The sequence below is a fragment of the Rhincodon typus genome, chromosome 20, assembly GCF_021869965.1.
Source record: "Rhincodon typus isolate 14 chromosome 20, sRhiTyp1.1, whole genome shotgun sequence".
Classification (NCBI taxonomy): domain Eukaryota; kingdom Metazoa; phylum Chordata; class Chondrichthyes; order Orectolobiformes; family Rhincodontidae; genus Rhincodon; species Rhincodon typus.
In genome coordinates, this window is record NC_063351.1 from 33,280,897 (window position 1) to 33,297,148 (window position 16,252).

At 40.4% G+C, this 16,252-nt stretch overlaps 1 protein-coding gene across 1 annotated transcript in view; it reads left to right on the forward strand.

Annotated features, from left to right (window-relative positions):
• The first annotated feature begins 5,536 nt into the window (after positions 1-5,536).
• The window catches only part of vwa2 (von Willebrand factor A domain containing 2), a 67,847-nt gene continuing 57,131 nt past the window's right edge, over positions 5,537-16,252 (forward strand). Inside the window, exons 1-2 of the mRNA XM_048608654.1 lie at positions 5,537-5,635; positions 7,013-7,148. The gene's annotated coding sequence lies outside the window, so the exon portion shown is untranslated. The remainder of the gene's footprint in view (positions 5,636-7,012; positions 7,149-16,252) is intronic.

The following is a 16,252-nucleotide window of genomic DNA, read 5'->3' on the forward strand; positions in this document are numbered from 1 at the left end:
GGTCTGCGACCAATGGTATTCCACAAGGATCAGTACTGGCTCCATATTTGTTGGTCATTTATATAAATGAGTTAGATGAGAATTTAAGAGGCATAGTTTGTAATTTTGTGGGTGACAGCAAAATTGTTGGTATAGTGGACAGTAAATAAGGTTATCTAAGATTACAAAGAGATCTTGATCAATTGTGTCAAAGGACTAGTAGTTGGAGTTTAATTTGGATAAATGTGAAGTATTGCACTTTGGTAATAACAAACAAGGGCAGGTCTCATACAATTAATGGTAGGCCCCTGGGTAGTGATGTAGAACAGAGAATGCCAGGGTTTCAGGTACATAATTCTTTGAAAGTTAAGCACGCTTGCCTTCATTGCTCAGTCCTTTGAGTACAGAAGTTGGAACATCATGTCGAGGTTATACAGGACGTTGGTGAGGCCTCTTCTGGAATACTGTGTGTGGTTCTGGTTGCCCTACAACGGGAAGGATATTATTAAATTGGAGAGCGTTCAGAAAAGATTTACCAAGATGTTTCTCGAAATAGAGGGTTTGAGTTGTAAAAATAGGCTGGGACTTTTTTCACTGGAACAAAGGAGATTGAGGGGTGACCATATAGAGGTTTATAAGATCATGAGAGCATTGATATGGTGAATTGCAAAGATCTTTTCCTGAGGGTGGGGGAGTTCAAGACTAGGAGCCATATTTTTTAAATGTGAGGAGAAAGTATTAAAATGGATATGAGGGGCAACTCTCTTAGACAGGGTGGTTCATGTATGAAATGAACTGCCAGAGAAAGTGGTGCATGCAGGTACAGTTAGAATATTTAAAAGACATTTGGATAAGTATATGAGTAGGAAAGATTTGGAGGGATATAAGCCAAATACAGGCAAGGGGGACTAGTTTGGGAACATAGTCAATGCAGACTAATTGGACCAAAGGGTCTCTTTCGATGCTGTACGACTCTGAGAATAGAACTGTTTTAAAACCAAGGATTGCTGCATGTTTTGAAAGCAAGAAATCTGACACTCATTGTAAACATTTACACAGCTGCTGCTTCCAGTAGTAGTGACGTGTAGTTTGCAGATGAGTTGGAGCCAAAGGGTTGCGGACAAATGGAGCTTTGGTTGGCGACAATTAGCTAATCGGTCAGTGGATTAGTGACCATATATCGATGACAAAGGTTCCATACCTGCCAACAATTATGTGATTGGTTCTCAGGTAACAAAAAATATTCAAGTGAACACATGAACTGAAGGCATATGACAACCAATAATGCTAAAGTATTTTGACACCCAAAGGCAACCCTGTTTGAACCAACTAGATCTCAAAGGGTCCTATATTGCCCTGTCATAGCTGACCTTACCATCATATTGTTGTGGAAAGAGGTGATCACACCAAGCAATAGTGGTAAGCAACCCATTTTCTTCCACTTAAATAATTGTCTTCTCACATGGTCAAATTTCTTGCTAGATTGATGAAGATAATGTATAAGGCATTCTTTGTTCGCAGTACCTCTCTTACAGCTGCTGTGTTAAGAAGATGATGTGAATTACAAAACTTCCAGTTCTGGAACACACTGGGATTTGGGATAAATGTGTTCAGCCAAGCTCTACAGTCTGACAAGGGTGACATTAGCAAATTTGTTTCCCACCATGCTCAGCAGAGAGCTGCCTCAATTGTCTTTGCAATTACTGTAGTAATTTCATTTTTTATCTTTTCATCTTTTACAGGGCCATAAGGTTTGCATCAAAGTATCCCAGACCACTGACCCCTCAGTCCAGCATAGACACAGATATTTGTGCAGGATGCCTCTTTTTCATGCATACAGCAGTATATGGCACGAGAGTCAATAGTTTTGCTAAGCTCCTGTATTGTGGGTTTGACATCCAACATTTCTATGACAAGCAGACTTCCTAAAGAATCTAGAGCTTCTCTGGTGACTGTGTTCTTCCTAGATCTCCCTCCTTACCTTGGCTATCCAGGATCTGCTTTCACTTTACGTACATGATGGCACAGAATAAGAATTGATTGATCGAGCTTTGTTTTGAGGATTCCTAAACATTGTAAATATACTCTCAAGACCAGCTTCAAGCCTTCCCAAATGCAAGAATTCATCCTTGGGTAGTTGGTCTGCCAAATGACATATTTTCAAAAGTTCAAACTAGACAACTTCTCCCCAACGATCACTACTAACATTTACAATGAGGATATTCACACCCACTTCCAGATGTCAGATGGTGGTGACAGATATATTTATCCAATCTTTTTTCATCTGAAATTACTGCCAGGCTGTTATGTTCACTTGTCCCCTGCCCACCTTGTTTGCTTTCTCCCACCGTAAGTCAAATTTTGCAAGACTCATGAGTTCAACTTTAAGCTGGAACAAACAAATTGAGCATTTGTTATCGAAGGCATTCTTAAAGATAAATAATCTAATTCTTGTATTTTCAAGCCCAGTTGGTTTTGCAGATGTTCAAAGCAGAAAACACTTTTTAAACCCTGTCCAGCTAAGTAGTAATCACAAAACTGTTCATTGTATATTTCTTCAGTTATTGTTGCCTTCCTCCTTTTTGTCTGTGTACACAAGATTATTAAAAGCCATCACAATTGAGTATGTAAGTACAAAGCCACTACAAAACTTAATTAAAAGATGAGCACACAAATTACTATTAAGCCTATGAAATACCAGGACAAAAAACTGCTAAGACTGAAAGAAATGTAAAATAAATTTAAGAAGAGAAATATCTTAAACAATAGTGTTCTGTCCATTTCTACAACTATTAATTGCAGTTGGGGAAGTCCTTGCTGCTTTTGCTTTCAATGAAACTGTTTTCTTTGATGGATTTTGCCTTTTTGATCCTATTATATGTGCCCCTGGGGAAGGACATCTGGATATTATGGAAAAGTTGTAGGCAGTAGTTACTGGTGCAGTGCCTAGCAATCTGCTAGATTTTACTTGAAGCAGCTTTTAGTGCATTTAAGCTTTTCATGCCCAGAGCTGTTTTGCAACTGATGAGAGCAGATCGCTTTGCATCTGTGACAGGTTTCATTACAGTGATGCTGTGTCCAACAGGTTGTTGTGATGCATCCACTGTGTAAATGAAGAGCCAGCACAATTCCTGTATTTTATGTGCTAGTTTGCTTCTTGTTTTCAGCTGACACCATTATCTAGCAATTACGTTAAAAGGAGAGCCAAGTGCATAGGTCTTTCCCTGGAAGTACACATACTCTTCATTGGCAAATCTGTTGCACTTCTAATAGTGATACATAGATACTGGGTCCCTCTTGGCGTCGGAGGACCACAGCTGAGACTTGGCCACCTGACACATAGTATGCAGGCCAATTGGCATGTGGACATAAACCTGGTGCTCACAAACCACAAACACAACTATGAGCAAATAGCTTCACTGCCTTATGGATACCTCAGGAGTATTGAAAGCCAAGACAGTAAACTGTAACAAAAAATCTAGAGTGGAGACCAAAGGCACATTGATGTCTAAATAAGTCAACTTTTTGGCAACTCTTGCAACCAAATCTCTGCCAAATATAATGTTTTGCATTCTTTGGGCTCAGTTTGAAAGATTGAAGAGGACCCTGACATTTGTGCAAGCTAGAGCCTTCAGAAATTTTGCCCAAATTTGTCTCTTGGAGAGGACAGTCTACTTTCACAAAGTGGATTAACACAGCACAGGAGTCAACAGTTATGAGAGTTAAATCCCAACTTGGCTGGTGTAGAGAATGAGTGCTACAGTCTGTCTCCACTGGTGGGAGGGGTCATTGTGTAGCCACTGCTGCCTCAGGTCAGGCAATTCCTGATTAGTTAGGGTTCTGATCTGCCATGGTCTATCTCCTTCAATGGGTGTTTAGAGGTTAGAGTCTGTTCAATAGGTGGAACAAATATATTGCACTAAGCAAACAATCAAAGCAAACAAAAAGAAAGAAGATGCCAACTCTTCCATTGCCAAGCTGGAAAGTCAAGACCATAACACACTACTTGCAGATGGCTGATATCTCTTTTATGCCAACTGTCATCAATGTGGAATTGACAGACTAAACAATGACATAATTTTCTGCCAAGTGACCAGGCTCATTGATAATGGATCACTGGAAGAAAAATATTACATGTTCATCTGGCAGAGGACACTTATCAACAGAATCCCTAAGACAGAATATCTTTACCTACTTGGAAGACTTCTACACATGGATGGAATGGAATGAGGTATGCCCTTCTGACTTAGATGTCAGGGCCTAGAAAAGATAAATGAGAGTGGAAAGGGGATTCCTTGAGCTTTGACGTTACCAAAAACTTTGTATAAGACCCTCAGAACAAATAATGACATGAGATGTCCTGGAGACATCCAAGATTGGGGTATTGGGACCAGTTGAACTATTACCAGATGCAGCATCTGCAGTTACCAAAGTGCTGAGTGCCATAAATCACTCAGATACATATGCACCAGGGTTAGCATTTTCAATCAAAGCAGAAGACCAACCTATCAGGCACGCTATCTATAGCCAGATAAGAACCACCAGTTCCTCCATTGAACAGGTGATCTCTGGCAGAGTGAAGGAGTGAAGTGGAACATTCCCCAAGGCACCACACATCATTCTCAATGCATGGAAAAAGAAGAGTAAAAAATTGCTGTCAGAGAATTGCTTTACATTAAAAGATGCCTTGAGGGCAATCTGATGTGAGTACAAAAGCAAAATGCTGCAGACGTTTGAAATTACAATAAAAACAGAAAATATTGGAAACACTCAGCAGTTTAGGCAACGTGTGTGTGTTTGTGAGGGGGTAGGGGTTGCAGTAAGCCGCAAGTCCGCTGTGATCATTAGACCTTGGGAATGCCCCTGTTTTTACCTCCTCAATCTGGTTCAGCTTTGCCTGACACTTTCCCTAACAGATGACCCCGAGGTCAGGAGCTCAGTGCTGGGAAAATCCGAGTCAATCTTCAGCTGGTCTGCCATGTTAGGGCGTTGATCAGCCATCGCCAAACAGCTCAAACCAATACCAGACAATGCGACGTTGATAAAGCTGAAGCTCTCCCCTTGCAGGTAAGAGTAGATTTTAAAAAATATCTTATGATAACACCGATCATTAAAAAAAAGTCTGGGCTAATTATTGATCGCTCCAGGTACCTTAACCTCAGAGAATTCCCAGCCGATTCCCACATGGAAACCAGGGCTATGCTAACATGAACAGGGTCTTTTTCGGAATCATAAAGGCCAAGTCTTTGGAATGTGTCACCCACTGGCGAGTGCTGAGGACTTTCAATCATTATGGGGTCTTGAGATTGCAGAACTACAGCGTAATGACATAAAAACCAGAAACTGCTGAAGAAACTCAGCAGGTCTGGCAGCATCAGCGGGGGGGGGGGGGGGGGGGGGGGGGGGAAGGAAAAATGTAGTTAAGGTTTCGAGTCCGCTATGATTCTTTTCTGGAGCTCCGAGGTTGCTTTTGTTAAAGTGCAACGAAAGCTGACACTGGGGCTGATCTGAGATCTGCCTCATTAACTAAAGAGTAACCCTGACGCCATCCGGAAGAGGAAGGTGCGGAGCTCACAGCTTTACTCAGCTCAACCCTGCAAACAAACAGAGCGGTTCCAAACTCCAGGCAGTTCCGATTTGTCCCAAACCTCAAATGGTGAGTGAACTGTATTCGTTTAATCGTAGCCACCGGAAATGCAAAATTTAATTCGTTTACACTTTAAGCTGTGAGAAACAAGAGTTGCTGCCGAGACTGAGCTCGCTGACTCTGCTCCGTCTGCTCGGGAATTCTGCTTCTGAAGCAAGCAGCACGGTCACTGAGTGAGCGATCATCGGTTACTCTGCGCCTCCGATTTGTTGTGAGACCGTGAGATTGCATCCTGATTTTGAATTTGGTGCCCTCGGGTGACCCAGGTTGTTTACTGTCTCTGGGGGCATTAAAGCAAGAGCAATGCGTCTTTTTCTCATTGATTACATTACGCCCCTCCAATGTTTAATGAACACCCGCCCCCCAACAGAACGCATTTATCAACATTGATTCCATTTTTGCAGTTTAGTGAGTTCACAGGAGCTGGACTACAGCTGTATAAAAGGGAGGGGAATCGCTGTGGTTCTGGTTTGGATCCAGGAGTAGACTTTAGTCCCATTTACCTTCATCATTGCATTTAAAAGATTTAATCCATACTTTTCCCGTCTGTGACAAAGGAACAACAACAAAACGGTAATCTGCGAACTATTCTAATCTGAGACTGTTAATTCCTTCTCTTTATGTGATTATAAAGTAGCTCTATACACCACCAAAGGCGTGTAAGGAATAAAGTCTCAAATGGTAGCTTCTGTTTTATTAAATTCTTGTCACTTTTGAGAAGTGCTGTTTTTTAAAAAAAAATATTTCTTTTGAAACTCTGCCCCTAAAGTCACAGCGCTAACCTTGACCTCCCCAAACAGATCGAGCTGTTGTTAGTAAACTGCAGCCTGCAGAGTGAACGCGTTTGAGAAGCAACACCTGTCCGCTCGCAGCACATTTTCAAAGTTGACTCTTTGCTGCGGTTAGTTTATGGAAATATGATGTGAAGGTGCCGGTGTTGGACTGGGGTGGACAAGGTCAGAAATCACACAACACCAGGTTATAGTCCAACAGATTTATTTGAAAACACAAGCTTTCGGAGCCTCAGTCAGTGTTAGAAATGTCCTGTGATTTCTGACTTTTACATGTTGAACTCGGGGGCTTGAATGTACCTCTTCAACACTCCATGTCAGCTGTTGGTCAGCTCTCGTCGGTTCTGAAGGCTACTTTGGGCTGAATAACACTGATGGTACAGCGCTCCGCCTGCATTTCTTTACAATTTGCAGTCTACACTTGCGGTAAAATGAAACCCCTCCTGGTTTCAAACTAACACCGGACCTCTGACTACATTCCAGCTGTTAGTTCACGTCGGATAGACAGAAGTGACTGTTGGGAGGTGCTGAAAAAAGAGGGATTTGTGTGCACAGATTCTTGGGGGAATTAGCCTTTCTCTCTGCACCGTGACAGGGGAAGAGAAACATTGCAAGCCATAGAGGCGGAATTCCACTGAGGAAATCGATCCATTGACCCGGCGGACTTGTCTCGGAAGCAATGCACGTCCTGCCTGCCCGGGAATAAACCGGCACAAAACTAAACAGAAGAGGTTTGTACACATGACCTATTTACTCCAAAACACCTTTGGCAGCTAGGCGCCTGTCAAAGTTGTCCAAGAAACTTATGATTTTTGGATAATTGTAAAAATGTTTTTGATACAGATTAGTTCCGTGAGAGCACGTAATTAGGAAACAACGTCTGAACTGATAACTGGCAAGCCACTTGAATGGTTAGGTTGTTTAAACCAGTCATTTCTTTAAGATAAATCACTGGGAAGAGTTTATTTTCTTAAAATATGAAGCTTGACAGTGCTTAATCAAACAGTAATTTACTGATATACTCTGGGAAAACATATTTATGTCCGTAGTTACTGAGTGTTACAGGTACCACATTACCTGTGTTTAAATTAATAACTCCACCTTAAAGCTAATATTAGCATTTTTGTTTTTTTTAAAGAACCAAATCAGAAATATTTAAAAGTTGGGCACTGTCCTAGGATTAAAACCATCAGATATCTGATTCTGCTCACAGAATCAGCAAAATATCAACCTTTTAAAACCGCTTAACTGCAAGCAATGTTATAAGAAAAACATACAATAACATAATAACCCTGTAGTTGCCTAACAGGTGGAAGGTGCTTCCCATTATTATGTCTTCTTGTGAAATCCATGATCATGTTCTGTAACATCACATTCATTGGAATAAATACCACATCCTCCAAAAATCTTACAGCAGAACTGCTGCAAATTATACATATTTGCTGGTGTATATTTACACAGTTCATGTAGAAAATGCAGGTCAACTCATAACATGTTTTGAAAGTACATAATGAAAGTTTACAGTAATGTTAAATCAGTACATTGACTTGCCATCTCCAAATTAACAATGGCTTGAATGACTTATAGTCAGTTCTTCAAGTAGGATTATAGATTGCATTTTCTCCTTACATTTTTTCATGCCATGCGAAAATTAAGGAGCTTCAATTCCAATATTGAAATTTAAATTAATACTTCTAAATAACTTCCACCCATAAATTATGTAATATAGACAAACTCTTCTATGAATCCCAGAAATGTTTGTTTCTGCCGTTTGGATGTCATGGCTGATTATTAAAGTTTTTCCTCAACACCACCATACCAGCACTTCCAGCTATTATTAACATTCTCCTCATATCACTGCTTTACACTGGTTGCCCAGATATAATGGTGTTTGTTATTGATCAGGTTATATTTATTTATTTTAAGTGGCTGATGCAATTAGTAACTGTATATTCTGTGACATAAAGAAATGTTCTGCAGGAAGAAAATTGTAATTTAAGGGTTCTGCTGACATTCATAAAACTTAGTAATAATAGTAACAGCTAGTATTCATATAGTGCCTTTAATTCAAAAATCCAAGAGACTTTACAAACAGGTATGGAAAAGCTAAGACGTCATAGATGGGAGGATTAAGGGTGAAATTATAGGCTTAGAGAAGACTTTTAAAATAGTTGAGAGAGGTGCAAAATGGGGTTAATGTAGCTGAAGGATCTGTCAACTCTACGGATTGAAACAAAAGGGTTTTTACACTGTTGAGTCAGAGTGTGGAGGAGGTGTGAAGCTAGAAGAAGTCACAAAAATGTGATGGTGTAAGATTTTGGGGTAATTTGATGACATAGACATAAGTTTATATTTAATATGTCCCAGGGGTTGTTGGACTGAGAGCCAGTGTGAGTGAAAAAAGATGTTATCAGAATAATAATGTCTGGAGTAAAAATAAGTTTGGAAAATTGTTTTAGTGGACAAGGGTCAACAGGCAGGATTGTTCAAATGAAAGTTGGCAGTAACATGTGGGGCTTAAAGTTCACAAAATGTAAAAGTTTGTCTGGTTCAGTCCGAGTGAAAATTCAAGGAGACTAATGTTTTGAAATAATGAGGACATTTTCAGTATGGGCTTATTGGATTAGCTTCAATCTTTATATTATTCAACTGAATCAAGATCTGAGTTGGCTACAATTTGATGCCAAACACATAATCAAGGAACAAAAAGATGATTATCCAGTCAACGATGATGATGGAGAACCAAATCTATCAACATTGTCATCATACATCTGGAAGCTGGCCTCATGCATACTAATTATGTCATTGAAAGGCAACGCAGTAACAAAGGCTGGAAGGAGATGCCATTTCAATGTGATTCTTATAATTATGAGTCATTATGACATAGAAGGAGGTCATTTGGCCCAATGAATCCATGATGGCTCTCTCCTCAGCAATCCAGTCTGACCTACTGCCCTGCTCTATCCTCAGATCCTGAAAGTTTATCTCTCGGTATCCATCCAATTTCCTAATGAAATTATTGTCTCCACTCACACAGCCCTCAGACGGAGCACATTGCATCTCATTACCACTTGCTGTATAAGGAGGTTCTTCCACGCATCTCTTGTATCTCTTACCCATAGCTTTAAATGTATTTCCCTAGTGCTTGTGTCATCAGGCAATCAGAACAGTTTTTCTTTGTAGGTTAGTGATCAAATGTGGGAAGATTAGTATATCAAAGTGTAAGAGCGAAAGGTATTAATCTGAGAAATGGTAAACAGACCGTAGCAGGAAAGAATAGAGACTACTCATCTAAGAATAATCAGATAATGCTTAGGTTACAAAAATAATAAAAGGACAAAATTAAAGACCAACTGTGTTTCTCTCTCTTTGGGCTCTATCTCCATTTATCGTTTACTCTCACACTGTCCCCCACTCCAGTTTTTTGACTAAATATCAACTTTTGGCAGCAGCAACTATAAAATGATTGAATTTTGCATTCAATTTGAGAGAGAGAAGAGTGAGTCCAGGAGTAGTATTTTAAATTTAAATAAGGTCATACAGATTAATGTACACGCCAATAGAGACCCAATGGCAGATACTAAAAGGAATATTTCAGAATACTCTGAATATGTACATTGCAACAAAGAAGGAAAATCTCATAGGAGACCCCACCATCCACGATTAATTAAAAATTAAAAATAGAATCAAATTTAAAGAAAAAAAGTATAATTATGCAAGGATGGGCAGCAGGTAAAAAAAACACAACGAATGACTAAAAATTAGTAAGGAGGAAAAAATTAGAATACAAGAGAAAGTTATCTGGAAATATAAAATCAGATAACCAGAGTTTTTTGGTAGTTTTTAAAAGGAGGGAAATGTTATCAAAATGAACATTGTCCAACAAATAATGGACAATGGGCATCACTGGTGGCCAGCATTTATTGCCCATCCCTAGTTGCCATCATGAAGGTGGTGGTGAGCTGCCTTCTTGAACTATTGCTGCCCATGTGCTGTAGGTCGACCCACAATGCCCTTAGGGAGGGAATTCCAGGATTTTGACCCAGCGACAGTGAAGGAATAATTATATATTTCCAAGTCAGGATGGTGAGTGACTTAGAGGGAAACTTGCAGGTGATGCTTTTCCCATTTATCTGTTTCCCTTGTCCTTTTAGATGGAAGTGGTTGTTGGTTTGGAAAATGTTGTTTAAGGACCTTTGGTAAATTTCTGCAGCGCATCTTGTAGATAGTACACACTGCTGCTACTGAGTGCTGCTGGTGATGGGAGTGGATGCTTGTGAATGTGGTGTCAATCAAATGGGCTGCTTTGTTTTGGAGGGTGTCAAGCTTCTTGGGTGTTGTTGGAGCTGCAGCCATCCAGGCAAGTGAGGAGTATTTCAGCACACTCCTGACTTGTGCCTTGTAGATGGTGGGTAGGCTTCGGGAAGTCAGGAGGTGAGTTACTTGCCACAGAATTCCTACTTTCTGACCTACTCTATATCACTGTATTTATATGGTGAGTCGATTTGAGGTTCCGGTCAATAGTAGCCTCCAGGTTGTTAATAGTGGGGGATTCAGTGATGGTAACACCATTGAATGTCATGGGGTGGTGGTTAGATTGTCTCTTATTGGTGATATTCATTGCCTGGCATTTGTGTGGTGCAAATGTTACTTACCATTGTCAGCCCAAGCCTAGTCATCCAGATGTTTTTGCATTTGAATATGGACTCTTCAGTATCTGAGGAGTTGTGAATGGTGCTGAACATTATGCAATCATCAGTGAACATCCCCAGTTCTGACCTGATGATGGAGGAAAGAGCATTGATGAAGCAGCTGAAGATAGTTGGGTCAAGGATGCTATCCTGAAGATCTCCTGTAGGGACATCCTGAAGCTGAGGTGACTGACCTCCAACAACGAGGACCATTGTCCTATGTACTAGGTATGATTCCAACAAGTGGAGAGTTTGCCCCTGGTTCTCATTGATTCCAATTTTTGCTAGAGTTCCTTGATGCCACACTCAATCAAATGCAGCCTTGATGTCAAGGGCTGTCACTTTCACTTCACCTCTGGAATTCAGCTCTTTTGTCCATGTTTGCACCAAGGCTGTAATGAGGTCAAGAGCTGAGTGGCCCTGGCAGAACTTGCCGTCATGGTTAATTTTGTGTCATCCGCAAATTTAGCGATAGTTTTCCGTCAGCCAAGACATTTATATACGTGGTAAATAAGTATGGCTGTAGCAATGATCTCTGTGACACTGATCCACTAGTTACAAGTTGTCACCCTGAAAATGCCTGTTGTCTTCAGTTAGCTAGCCAATCCTCCCTCCATGCTAACATACTACACTAAACCCATGGTCTCTTACCTTATTAAGCAGCCTTATATGCAGTACCTTACTGAATGCCTTATGGAAATGCCTTCCCCTTTATCTATCCTGCTTGTTACCTCCTCAAAGAATTCTAGTAAATTTGTCAGGAATGATTTCCCCTTCCTGAAGCTATACTGACTCTGCTGGATTATATTATGCTGTGTTATTACATCCTTGATAATAGACTTGAACATTTTCCCCAACATTTCATCCATGAGGGGGCAACCTAATAGAAGTATATAAAATCAGGAGAGACATGGATAGGTGGAGAGTGAAAATGTCAGATACTACGGCGCATAGCCTTAAAGTGAGAAACAAAAATTTCAAGCAGATGTATAAGGAAAGTTTTCACGCAGAGAGTGGTAGGTGTCTGGAAGCTGCCAAGGAAGCAGATATGATAGCAATATTTAAGAGGTATTTAGCCAGGCACTTGAACAGGTAGGGAATAAAGGGATAGGGACCATGTTCAGGCAGATGGGATTAGTTTAGAATGGCACCATAGTCAGCACAACCGAAGGTGTGGGCCGAAGGACCTGCTCCTATGTTGTACGGTTCTATGTTCTGTGAAACTGAATGTCACTGAGCAGGTTATTGCTGAGCAAGTGCTGCTTCATAGCACTATCAATGACACCTTCCATCATTTTAGTAATGATTGAGAGTATACTGATGGGGCAGTAATTGATGGGTTAGACTTGTCCTGCTTTTTGTGCATAGAACATACCTGGGCAATTCTCCAAATCGTCGGGTAGATGCCAGTGTTGTAACTGTACTGGAACAGCTTGGTTAGGTGTGTGGCAAGTTCTGGAGCACATGCCTTCAGTTTTATTGCCGGAATGTTGTCAGGACTCATAGCCTTTGCAGCATTCAGAGTCTCCAATTGTTTCTTGATATCACATGGAGTGAATTGAATTTGCTGAAGAATCTGTGACGCTGGAGACCACTGGAAGAGGCTGAAATGTATCACTCACTTGACACTTCTGGCTGTAGATTGCTGTGAATGCTTTAGTCTTATCTTTTGCACTGATGTGTTACGCTCTTCCATCATTGAGGATGGGGATATTTGTGCAGCCCCGTCCTTCGGTGAGTTGTTTAATTGTCCATTACCATTCATAACTGTATGTGGCAGGACTACAGAGCTTAGATCTGATCCATTGGTTGTGGGATTGCTTAGTTCTGTCTTTTACTTACTGCTTCTGCTGTTTGGCATCGAAGTAGTCATTCAGTTCAGAAAACCTGATCAGCATGGTTTAGTCAAGCCAAAGGGCCTGTTTCCATGCTCTATGACGCCAGTACTAGTCAAGTTTGGTAGCTTCACCGGGTTGAGACCGCATTTTTAGGAATGCGTATTGTTGCTCCTGTCGTGCCTTCCTGCATTCTCCATTTAACCAGGGTTGATTCCCTAGCTGGATGGTAATGGTTGAGTGGGGGATATGCCAGGCCATGAGGTTACAAATTCTGCTGCTGTTGATGAGCCACAGCACCTCATGGTTCCCCAGTCATGAATTACTAGATCTGTTCAAAGGCTTTCCCATTTAGCATGGTGATAGTGCCACACAACATGATGGAGGGTATTCTTTTCGCCTCCACAACGACTGTGCGGTGGTCAAATCTATACTGTCATGGTCAGATGCATCTGCAGTCAGCATATTGGTAAGGATGAGGTCAAGTATGTTTTTCCTTCTTGTTGGTTCCCTCACCACCAGCCACAGACCCAGTCTGGCAGCTATGTCCTTTAGGAGCCAGCCAGCCCGATCTGTAGTACTGCTGCCGAGCCATTCTTGGTGATGTACATCGAAATCCCCCACCCAGAGTGCATTTTGTGCCCTTGCCACCCTCAGTGCTTCCTCCAAGTGTTGTTCAACGTGGAGGAGGACTGATTCATCAGCTGAGGGAGGACAGTATGTGGTAATCAGCAGGAGGTTTCTCTGTCCATGTTCAACTTGGGGCCACAAGATTACGTGAGGTCTGGAGTCAATGTTGAGGACTCCCAGGTTAACTCCCTCCTGACTGTTTATCACGGTGCTACCACCCCTCCTGGGTCTGTTCTGCTGGTGGGACAAGATATATCCAGAGATGGTGATGGTAGGATCTGAAACATTGTCTGTAAAGTATGATTCTATGAGTATGACTATGTCAGGCTATTTGACCAGTCTGTGAGACAGCTCTCCCAATTTTGGCACTAGCCCCCAGATATTAGTAAGGAGGACTTTGTAGGGTCAACAGGCCTGTTCTTGCCATTGTCATTTCCTACGCCTAGGCCAATGTCAGGTGGTTCATTCAGTTTCATTTCTTTGGGGAATTCTCTGGGGAATTAATAATAAAAGATAAGGAAGTGGCAGATGAGTTGAGCAGGTATTTTGCACTGGTTTTCAGTTTGAAGGATTCATAGTGAGGGATTCAAGTAACATCCCAAACTAGCTTAAATCAGGAATTGGAAGGGAGGGAAGAACTCAAGAAACTTTCAGTCACCAGAAATGTGGTACTAAATAAATTGCCAGCAATGGGCTGACAAGCCCTCAGTTACTGATGGATTTCATCCTAGGGCTTTAAAATAAATGGCTAGTGAGATGGTTGATACATTGTTTTGCATTTTCTAAAATTCCCTGGATTCAAGGGAGTACCATTAGATTGGAAATTAGAGATCCAAAAGATAGGGAGACAGCAAGTAGGGAACTACAAACTGAATATCTGTCATAGGAAAGGTGTTAGAAAGTATTATGAAAGACATTATAACATGGCACTTGGAAAATTTCTAGGTAATAGGGAGAGACAGTGTGGTTTTGTGATGTGGAAATCATGATTATTGTTCATTGTGGAAGTATTATATGCTGTAAATAAAGGGGAACTGGTGTATGTACTGTACTTGGATATTCAGAAAGCATTTGTCAAGAGTTATTCACAGATTACTATAGAATAAAAACTCACAGTCTGGGTGGTAACATATTGGCACTGGGAGAAGATTGTCTTACTAACATTAACTGGGCCATTTCTGGTTGGCAAAATGTAATGAGTGGTGCGCCACAGGGATTGGTTTAAATTACAATTTATATAAATGACTTTGATGAAGAGACCAAAGATATGGTTGCTAAATTGTTGATGACATAAAGGCAGGTAGGAAACTAAATTGTGAAGCGGAAATAAGGGGGCAACAAAGATGCGATAACTATGTTACGTAGCCTTGCAGGTTAATAGAAATCACAGTTATTGTTTGCCTTATCTCCATATATCATTGGGCAAATTTTGAAACTTTACTCTGAATTCCAACATCCAAGTTATTTTATATGAATGTATATGAAAATAAAACACTGGGCCTACGACTGACTCTAGAAGAACATCACTATCTACCATCCCTCAGTCTGAAAATACCCATTTACCACAAGTTATTGTTTTCTGTCCTTAAGTCAAGTTCATTGTTCAAAGTTGGCACATACAGCATTAGAAACAAGTGAAACTCATGCTGTGTAGATGAATGACAAAGAACAAGTGATGAAGATTACATTGGAATGTATTGAGCATGACAAATAGGAATATGAAGAATATTAAGTTATCCTGATGCTGTCATTGATTCTTTAACCAGGGATCCTAAGCTGAATTTGCATACTATATTATTCTGGCTTTATAGTCTTGGGTATTCTAAAGGAAGTCATTGTCTGAAATCATTGTACAAATCAATAGATTTTCAGAAGGTGATGCTAAGTTGTAGGGCAGTGGCAAAAGAATTGTTGACATAATTGTCTTTCTACAATAAATATGTAGATCTCCTGCATTCCCCATTGCATTCTAACATATGTTTTTCATTCTTTGCCTGGAGCTGTGCTGTACATTTGATGTGGAAAGCAGTCACTCATTGGCACCCTTTGTTGAAAAGACATCAATGACAAATGAACATTTGTTTTCTGGATCTTATAAAGTTGATATTTTGAAGAGAAAGCCTTTTGATCAATGTGGTAATGCAGTAAACCAATTACTTGAGAAAAGTAATCTAAATTAGATGGTTAATTATTTATTTTGTCAAATTGCTGACTTTCAATGACCCGGTGTACTGCATACAAACTACTTTGGATTGCTCTGTGGTAGTAGAAGAGCACCTGTTTCAGTATATTATGTATCTCCTAGTGTCGATTATTTTCAAAATATCACATTTCAGAATGCACAGGGTCTTCTCAAAAGAGGCAGTCTCATTTATTGAAACTTTTACTATGCTGGTGAAAATGCTTCCCGTGTCCTTAATGTTTGATTCATATTTTATGACAGCACCTTGTTATTACGCCTGCATTGTGTCGTTTAAATTACTAACAACTGCTGGTGCAGTGGAAATGTTCTGTATTTGATGGTTTTTCTTGATTTTTAACCAGAAGGGTAAAAGGTTTAACCATGTTTTAAATATTGTGTGATTTCTATTTGATAGTTAAATATCAAAAAACGTATTGTGAAAGAGCGAAACTAAACATTCCGCTCCTTTGAAAAGGTAATTTCTATATAATTACAGA